The following is a 7,146-nucleotide window of genomic DNA, read 5'->3' on the forward strand; positions in this document are numbered from 1 at the left end:
TGCCTTCAGTTACTTTCAGAAACATAAGTCTGCAGCCTTCTTCCATCAACCCCTTATATTTTCCAGACTGGAACCAACATGTAGTAAAGTTTTTATGTTATTTTTAAATTTTGGCTGAAGCGAGTTAGATGTAATAGGGAGGACGCTTATGTTGGAAAGTCTTATGTCACTGTGAATTTTGGCACACAGTATCCACTGACATAACACCAGAAGTAGCACCATTGATTTGAAAATGTTGTTCCATGGGGGGAGGAGGGGGTTTAATGCGTTTTTCCAAAAGACAGTAATAATCCTATTACTGTCTGATAATAGCTTGGTTTTCATTAATTTTCTCTAGTGTTTATCAAAGGCTGTAAAAATAGGCATACTGTGTTCTACAAAATTCAGTCACTTTATGTAGAACTGCAGTTTTTCCTAAGACTGCAATGGTAATGTGTAGAGCCAGTGGAAGGACCTTCCAAACATGTCATCCTGACATAAATCTTTACTGTTTTCAGAGATATTAAATACTTTGCTTTTTAATAAGTTGGCTTATGAAGAGCAGCGAGCCACTTAGTTACAGACACCAGTCCTCTGCAAAAGTCATAGCTCACTGGTTCAGTTCTTAACAGAAATAACCAGGAGGACAAATTCTCCAAGAAATCCATTCTTTCGTTTAGTCTTTCAACTGCTGCAGGATATTGGTATTAGATTTTTTTTCCTTGTATTTTACAAATACCAAGCTCTGTAAGCCAAGCTCTGCCCTTCATTTTAACTCACAGATCTTCCCTTAGATTAGTGTAAAAGTATAAGCTTGATCATTAGGGTTTATGTAAGTGGATTCATGAGTGTAATATGGTATTGGATGGTTCTCTGTTACAGACCTCAGAGACAAAAAGCACTTGTACAGCAGCGTATGCCCCAACCGCCCCAAAGTCTTAAAAAAGAAATTATATTGTGATTTCATCCTAAGCTTCACTTTATGGACTTAACAGGTCTCTTGGATCTTGCACTTGGAACTGCTAAAATTTCTCTGGAAGCTAAGCAGCACAATACTTGGTGGAGTTGTTTGTTTGTTTGTTTTTTCTCTTTTAAACACTCTCTCAGACTGTTTTAATCAACAGCCCAAGGACCAATATTAATAGTTTGTACCAAAGAAATAAAGCTCATCAGTTTTAAAAGATGGATGCACTGCAGCAAGTATCTTCCAGAGCCCCACTACAACATGGCATCGCTACCCTACACAGCCTGAGGGAATACAGTCTCTTTGGCACCTCAGTCTTCACATGGGGTAAATATTTGGAGGTCCTCTATTAAGACATTCTAGGAAATGGGGTTATGCCAGAACAGCATTCTGGGCATCTTTTAGCACTGCTCCTTCCTTAGGGTACAATGTAAGTCTATGGAGCACAGGGGAAAGGAGATGGCACTGTTGCCAGGAGAAGCCCCATAATCAGTTGTTAGGGAAAGAAGGGGAGGCAAAGTTCCGAATGGAGTACACATTAGACTAATACAACTGAAACATGTTAGTCAGCAGTAATCATTCTTAAATACTTGAAAAGTGGTCACATAAGAGAGTAGATGACTTCAAAGCAACTTCTGAATAATTTATTTAAACCAGCGCCATTTCTGTGTGCAGCCCCCATGAACCTATCAGCTCAGAGAATTTACTTTGTACAACTACACTCCACATGGCTTCTTTCACCATCATCACCTCTACAAAAAAACAGTGATTAGCCTTCTTGCCCTTAACCACCCTAACCACAATGCTGACTTGCTGAAACAGATAGGGGGAAAAAAAAGAAAACACTTTTTAATTCAAGTTATAAGAATACTTGGACTATATACTATAAATAAGTAATGATGGAACAAAGTCCCCCAGACTTCAAAATATGAAGTGGCAAGTATTATCAGAAACGCATTCAGACAGCTTATGTCCATCATTAATTTGGTGCAAAAGAAACAAAGATAGTCAAAGTCTGGTTAAGAACCCAGAAATTAAATATGGAATTTGGCAACATTCACAATCAGGCATGCCCAGATGTCTAATAAATCCAGGCAGAGAGCCACAGTAATTTTTTCTCTAAAGCATATAAAAGGGATTTTTAAGATAATATTTAAAATACTAAAAGCATCAGTAAAAAGGTGTTGGGTTTTGTTACGTATGCACAATAATATTTCCATAATCAGCATATTCACATTAGTATTTTTCTTGCTAGTTCTACCATTTCTAAATGTGTCACATCTTGTCAAATGTGACAACTTCTGGCAAACCTACTGATGGATCTCTTAGGCCTTAACTCTTCAATGATTCCTTTAAGGAACACCATAAATGAGAACATAAACAGTGCTTAACTTGTAAGCGGTTGTTCTTTTTTGGCAACTAAGGCATCAGCTGAGGTACTCAGATCATGCAAATTTCAGAAAACAGAAATAATGTGATAAATTCTAGTAATTTCCCTACATTCTACAGAGTGAAGAAGTATTTTAAGTAGATTTCCATACACTGTCTCATCTAGTACAACTGACATTCAACAGTTCTCTTTTAAAGCAAACAAAAATAAGTAAATTATATTAAAAACTACAGTTTTTCTCTGAGATGTTAAGGATACTGTATTTCAGTAGCCATCAGAAAGGGACCTAGAATGGAAGAACAAAATCACTGTATTAATAAGGGACTAGCTGAAAAGCAGCTGTTGTGTCAAACAATAATTAGATTTCTGGGTACAGTGCTCATCCATAAAACAAAACCAGAAAATGCTGAGGCTGGGAATTTAGCTGCCAAATACACTTCTAAAATCTTGTATCAGTTCCACTACATATTACCTGCAATACAACTGTCCCAAAGCCGAAGTAAGTAACACTCACAGGCTGAGCACCTGTGGTATACAAGATGTTCAGCTCACAGCTGGAGACAAATCCATGTGACTCATGCAGGGAGGAGTTTGAAAGCAATTTTTTTTTTGTCGTTGATTTAACATCAACTACAAAGGACCTTTTGTCCACCCTGAACAACAATAAATTTCAAATAAATTTTGGCACAAATTGGCAAGTCTCCCAAATAACTGAGTCCTATTAATTGCCATATAGTTACACAAGCCTATCTTTTTGTAGAGCAAGTATAGACCCTTTCCAAATTGTAATTCCACCAGGAATTTATGACTGGAAAGAATAAGACCCTCATCATCATAAGCACCTATCTAATGAGCATGAAATGATTCACTCTGCTCCCTTCTTCTTTGCAAGCTGAGTAGCACCTGCTAGTGTCCTGCAACAAATGAAAATTCTCTAAATCCATGCATCTGAAAAAAGAGCAAAGCTTTTAACTGAACCTAGATACAACAATACTACTAAACCTAACATTTATCAGAAAGCTAACTTTTCAGGCCAAATAGCATGCCTTATTCATGCCAATTCTGCCACTAAAGTCAATGAAGTTAATTGCATGAGCTACCCTAATTTTGGCCTTCAAATAATCTAATCTACTATTCCACTGAAAATACAAAATTCCAAACTCTAGTGACCAGTTTTAAAACTATACCGTGTTTGCCAAGGCATGTTACATATTAAGAAATTAAAATTGTCCAAATTTAACAACAGTTATTCTCTCATGAAGTCCAAAACTTTCTCAATATGCCAACATTCTACAGTTATTAATGGAAGACCTGACTAAAAGCATTCACAGCACATAAACTGTATAACTTGAGCAATTAACTCAAGAGTGGGAATTTAGTCCTTTATATCTCTGCAGCTGGCTCTAATTTAAGTCAATTTCTGCTGCTGTATTAGAAATAGGAGTTTAACATTACGTTTGGAAGGCACTGAGGAGAAAAAATGTGCTCACAAACTCCATCTGACCTATAGAATGACCTTAAGATACTAAAGTATTATTAATAAAAATGCTAATAATATTATTTCACTTGGTTTCTGACTGCCACAGCAGAAATAAAATAATAGTAGCTTGCAGTGTAGGTAGAAAAATTTTTGGCCCCAATTCACATCTGAGCAAACCTTGCTTACACACAATTTCTTTCCTGCATCTTCTTTCAAGGCATTTCACTTTAGAGATTGCATTTATCAGTAAATTGTGCTTTATCAGTAAAGTGTGCTTCCTCCGTGAAGACAAGTGCTTGGAGACCCTCCTAAGCAAAGACGTGTTTTCTGTTCTTTAGCTTAATTCAACAAACACATTTCCAGTCACCCGGCAGAGGACCAAATCCTGCTTGTTTCACCCATGCAAACAGTTACAGAAGCATACTTTCCAGCTTCAGACAGAATGGCTAAACCCCTAAGCTTAAAGCTTAAGAACAGGAATATCAATTTGTGCAGCTCTCTTCTGATGATGATGTACACTGTTAGCCTGCACAAGCAAAAGGAAGAAACCTATTTTGAGCAGAGACACCTAACACCAGCTTTACTGTTTCAGCACAAATGACAAAAATGGTTTGCTTTGGGAGCAAATAACACTTAGATCTGCACACCTGAGGTTGTAAACTCTATTTTGGCTCATGCTGAAGCTCATTCTACCACATTTTCAGCATTACTATAACTGATTTTATGCAAGTCAAAACCAGCCTGGGCTTGCACAATCACACGTTTCATTTGCTGAGTAGGCATGCCTTTAGAAGGCTAGTGAATTAGTTTCCTAGCATTTCTTCAACGTTTCTGCATAAATCAGTGCAAGACAACCACAGAGTAAAAGCAACAAGAGTTCAGTTTAGTATAAATACTACCCAAGAATGACAAAACCTCCATATCTGTAAAGCAAAGCAAAACCAAATGCAGCCAGAAAAGGATGCTTCCAGTACACCGACCTTTCCTCACTTGGCTGGTGTCAAGGGACAAGACAAAAAACTGGCAAAAACCCCCTCAAAACAATTATTGTGCACAACAGGTGATCCTGAAGACATCTTACTTTCAGTGACAGAGGTTACCTTGCAGAATGTAAAAGAAAAAAGCGACAAAAACTTCTGAGCTGAATATATTCTCAGCGCCTGTTCCCACAGAAAATGTGGGTGAGAGCAAAACCTGACCCAGCCCAGAAATACAGCCCCAACAGGATGCTGCCCTAGCTCTTTACCGTCAACCGCATTCAAACCCTACTGACACATCCCTCAAAATCATTCACTTTTTAAGCCAATTTAAATACGCTACTGATTTTTTTTACCTGATTAAGCGCTTAAAATGAGGCTGGAAAACAGAGGGAAACCTTTCCACCGAGCAATGTACCTGATAGGAAGAGCAGTCCACCCTCTGGACGAACTCAGAAACGTGTCCCCCGCAGCCCCTTACCGTGGCTTCGCAGCCCGCACTGGCCCGGCGGCGAGTCCGGGCGACGAGCCCCAACGGCCCCCAACGGCCCCGGCAGCGCGCGGCCCCACCCCGTTCCCACAACACGGTCCGCGCTCGCCGGCAGGATCTCCTCGCAGCCCCGCCGGGCTGCGCTTCCCCGGACCGAAGCTCACAAGTGCCATTCAAGGGGAGGGATCCGTGAGTTGGACGTGACTAAGCCGCGAGGCTCGGCGGCGGTAGGGGGGAAGCTCCCCGACCTGCCCTCCACCGCCCGCTACCGCCAGCCTCGCTGGACCTTTCTGCCCTCACCCCGATCGTCCCGCGCGGGGAAGGTGGGCGGGAAGGCTCATCCCCAGAGAGCCGCGCACCTCTGCCGCCCAGCCCGCAAAGCTGCTCACCTCAGCCCGGCAGCGCAGGGCGACTCCCACCTTCGCAGCCCGCCGCGTTGCCGGTCCCTCCTCGCCCTCGAGACCCCGCCGCCTCTGCCCCTGCCAGCCGAGCAGCCGCTCACCTGGCCCCAGGGGACCGCCCGTCTCGCCCCGTCCCGTCCCGCCCCGCCCGCTCGGCACTGGCCGCAGGAGACGCGGCGGCCGGCCCCGGCAGCTGGGGGAAGCCGCTGGACGCGGCCGGGGGGGCGGAGGCAGGCGAGGGAGGTGCTGCGAGGAGTCGAAAGGGCACCCGGCGCGGTGGCGGCCGGCGGGGCCGCGCGGGAGCGGTCCCCGCGCCCCCTCGGCAAGGCGGGCCCGGTGGCGGCGGCGACTGAGGGCGCCTCCTCGCCCGGCGGCCCCGCGGGTGCGGGCCTCGTCCCGGGCCGCTGTGGGGAGCGGCGACCCCGCGGGGCAGCTCCTGCGGCGTGCGGCTGGCCCGGGACAAGCTGAAGGCGGCGAGCGGAACCGGCCAGGTAGAGAGGAAATGTGGGGACGCTTTGCAGCTGGATACAACGAACTCGCGGGGGAGGAATGACCGCTCCGATTAAACTCTTCTAAATTCCCTGGTGGACAACGTGTTCAATGTTAAAAGGGCCTTTTTTTCTTGCTTAACTTACTTCACTTTTAAAACAGACTTAACTACATTAAGCCTTAACGTAAATGTAGTTTTTCAGAGATGGCAGCCTTAATTCAATTTCGTTCGAGATTCATACGTTCAGTCAGTTCAAACTATGGATGGTGTGAATGAACTTCACTTAGCCATCAGAAGGACAGCAGTAGGCTGCAGCCGTGGCCCTCCTCTTCCCTCTTCTTAATTGTTTGGGATGAAGCGTATTCTGACAACACAGCATTTTCAATGACTTTTTTTTAATTGCTTTACATCACCAATTTTTAATTGCTTAAAATAACCGAAATGTTCAGGAACCCCTTTCTGTGTGTGGGCTGGAGCTTCAGTCACTAGGCACCGCTGAGAAGAGCCTGGCTCCGGGGCATAGCTGGGGAAAGCAGCTCACACTGCACATCCTGAGGCAAAGGCTGGAGCTTTAGGCAACAACTCTTCTCAGTGTCACTGAAGATAAGAGAGGGACAAATCCTACAAAATCCACAGACAGCAGGCCTTCCTGAGGGTGCAGGGTGTGATGAGTCCACGTGATGAGCAGGATTTCATAGGGAAATACTTGTGAAGAAGAGCTGCAGTTAGATGAAGAGGCTTGTTTAATTTTGCGTAGATTGATGATTTCTTTGGATGCTTTGGAGCCAGCATCTAGTGGTACACAAGGCTGGTGCTTTTGCAGTTCCTCACATAGGAAAAAACAGGAGACATTTATCTTTCTCTACCTTGATTAGTAGGATATCATTAACTTCCTCAAATGTTTAAGTACCACAAATGGTGTTCTTTTCTCTTCCTAGCTCATACTGCTTGTGAGATGCTTATACCACATCTGAC

At 43.7% G+C, this 7,146-nt stretch overlaps 1 protein-coding gene across 1 annotated transcript in view; it reads right to left on the minus strand.

Annotated features, from left to right (window-relative positions):
* ADGRG2 (adhesion G protein-coupled receptor G2) overlaps window positions 1–6,112 on the minus strand; it is a 63,535-nt gene extending 57,423 nt beyond the window's left edge. Inside the window, exon 1 of the mRNA XM_075096532.1 lies at window positions 5,670–6,112. The gene's annotated coding sequence lies outside the window, so the exon portion shown is untranslated. The remainder of the gene's footprint in view (window positions 1–5,669) is intronic.
* Window positions 6,113–7,146: the final 1,034 nt, after the last annotated feature.

The sequence above is a fragment of the Phalacrocorax aristotelis genome, chromosome 1, assembly GCF_949628215.1.
Source record: "Phalacrocorax aristotelis chromosome 1, bGulAri2.1, whole genome shotgun sequence".
In the NCBI taxonomy this organism is placed as follows: domain Eukaryota; kingdom Metazoa; phylum Chordata; class Aves; order Suliformes; family Phalacrocoracidae; genus Phalacrocorax; species Phalacrocorax aristotelis.